We start from the raw sequence: 2,852 nt of genomic DNA, 5'->3' as shown, positions 1-2,852 counted from the left end.
CCCATCCATGCTTTTTTTCATCCTGGTCATGGAGGAGCTCAATGCCTTGTTGATCCATACTCAGGAGGTCAGCATGCTATGGTTGTTGCGATGTTAAGGTGTCAAGCCATGTTGGCCACCTCTATGCTCAAGTGATATAGGTTCAATCGATAATCTGCTCATCAATTGTTCCTCCTCGGCATTAATCTGGCGCAAGATTAAGGTAGCTGGCTCGTGGCCTGTTAGTCGTATCTACCCCTGACACATTTGCGCCATGGGTTGAAATATACAATCCAGTTGATGGTGTAGATATTCTAGAAGGAGCGCAATGCTCAAGTCTTCAGTGTCCAACAATCCACATTTGGTGCCCTTAGTCAGAAGTTCGGAGATGAAGCTCCATTTGCGTTAGCCCTGATACAAAACCCCTGGCAGACGTCGGGAAGGAGGACCTAGATTGTTCAAAGTGCGCTTCTAGTCCCAAGCTCACATGCGCATGCCATGAACAGTAAAATCCAATAAATAACAAACACTGCTTAGGGTTGTGGCTACATGCAAATCTTCATTATGAAATCACATTCATGGATGTGCGGACAATAATAATAATAATAATAATAATAATAATAATAATGTCAGTGCTCCAAAATGCTTTAAAAGAGTCTTTTTGGAGCATAGGCTTTTCTTTCGCCAAGAGCTATGTCATTCCATCATAAAACTTTGCACACATGTGAAACACTTGTACAATGACATGTGGGCCCCAACCATGCCTTGGCCCACCCATCAGTTGGTGCGTGCTAGTGGGAGACCCGTGCTCGCTCGTCCAGGTGCCGAGCCGGCCCGCCTGGCAGAGGGACAAATGGCACCAGTCAACTTTTGCCTCATGTCCAAAATACTCCACCCCATTAGTCCCATAGAGAGAAGAAATTTAGTTTGTGCCTATGCTAAATTGTAGCGATGGAATGAAAAAACTGTGAATTTCACTTCCTAGGGTTACCTATTTTATCTTGCCCATTTGTTGCCAATACTCTTTTTGTTGTTACAAAAGCTTATCAAATTGAACTTTGAGATGCTTTCTGTGGTCAGGCTCACGAGTGGAAAGGTATCTACAATCTTCTAAAGTATCAATCATGAAGATCAGAGTATTGGCAAAAGCGATATCCTCCTTCAGATTGGAGAAGGTTTTTGCCCAAGATTTCAGGCTTTTTGTATAGCCCATTAATGACCTATATACATATGGCTCGTTAGCATCCTGGATTCATCTGGAATCGTTGGATACCGAGGTTTTATAACTCGTTAGTGGCTTGAGTTCATTTGACCCATTAGCGTCCCATACTAATTAATGAAACGGATGCAATAAATTATACCAAAAAATATAATTAGTCGCTACATAACATGGAAAACAAATAATGTGTGTAGCATCTTGTAGTTCATGCATGCATGTCACAGAAAAAGTATACAAATGGAATCACCATTTTAACAAGGACATTTATATTAAAAAAATGGGATTACCTTGGATCCCATATAGCAGAAGCAGCAGGGTCAACTCCATCTTTTCTTGCTTCCTTTTGATTTTCTCCATGTCTTATTTGTGTCTGGGGTGAGGTGCATTTGAGTGCTCTGCTTGCCTCCTCAAGATGTCAACTACATCTCTCAGCATAGTTGCCCTCTTTCTCTCAGTAGTAGAGCCTCAAGAACTTGAACACCTGCTGACTTCAAAGGGCTTGCGTGTAATCTGGCATCATGTGGAAATGGTCGTGTGTCACTACTACTCCCACCAATTGATCTTAGGAGTGACTATTTTGACCTAGTTTGAACTGCAACTTGACATAACTAGGGTACAAGATAGTTACGATGGTGATCCAGAAAAGGATAGACTAATCTTTACATGGTATACATAAGAATTACTTTGTGTAACACAAATATACATGGCAAACATGGCAAGCTATATTCAAAAGCTGAACTTGCATTAGTTGAAGAAAATTTAAAATTATACAGAAGATGATAGTCAGTGTACCACAGGTTACATAAATATCCTGTTCTCATCGTTGTAAAGAGGATGAGATGAACAAAAAAATAATTCTTTGGGCAACTCCCAGTGGATTACATTTCTAGACCACGAGCCTATACACAATTAATGTCTTAAAAGAGCACTAAATTAGTGTGCGCCTCATATAAACTAGCAAGACAATGATTTAATGAAGTTTGTAGCCAGCCCCTTCTCTAACTAAGAGGGGCCACTAGAATTTCAGCTGGGGGTAGAAGTGCTCTCATAGCGGCGCCCAAGAACTCAAGTTGCAGATGCACCTAGCTAGAGCAAGAATAATGGCTGCCATGCAAGCACGTGGCTGTATTCGCATGTTGCTCCGAGTGCGCGAGTTTCTACTTCCGCCTCTACCTGTGGGCGATAGTTGAATGATCCAGTGGTAGTTCGACCTGTTGAGATCAAAGATGATGAACACAACGAGGGGGTGGGTTGCGACCGTGTAGGGCACCAAATCATGTGGTCATTTGACACATGGATATGTTTCACTGCTACTTTTCCATTTGTATCACACACCAGAAATCTCATTTAATGGTCGTCTTTGAATCCTAGCACCAAAGTGAATCCCGATGATTCCTAATCCTAACAGATATCTCTCATGTTTCAATGGCACAGCAAGATGAAGACGTGTAGGGTGTTTCTACAATATCCTGATGCATGTCTCTTGTTGCTCTTGAATAAGAACAATGTTATATTTGCTCAAGTGCTTTTGTAGTCCCTTGGAAAAGGAGAGCGGTGTGTTTGTTCCAATCTTGCTCTCCTAAATGAGAGCATTGATGTGTTCAGTTGCTTCGACAGTTGCTTCGACATGGTACAAGCAACAGCCGTACCAGCG

Source organism: Triticum aestivum, chromosome 2B (assembly GCF_018294505.1).
Source record: "Triticum aestivum cultivar Chinese Spring chromosome 2B, IWGSC CS RefSeq v2.1, whole genome shotgun sequence".
Taxonomy (NCBI): domain Eukaryota; kingdom Viridiplantae; phylum Streptophyta; class Magnoliopsida; order Poales; family Poaceae; genus Triticum; species Triticum aestivum.
This window is presented reverse-complemented; position numbering follows the sequence as displayed.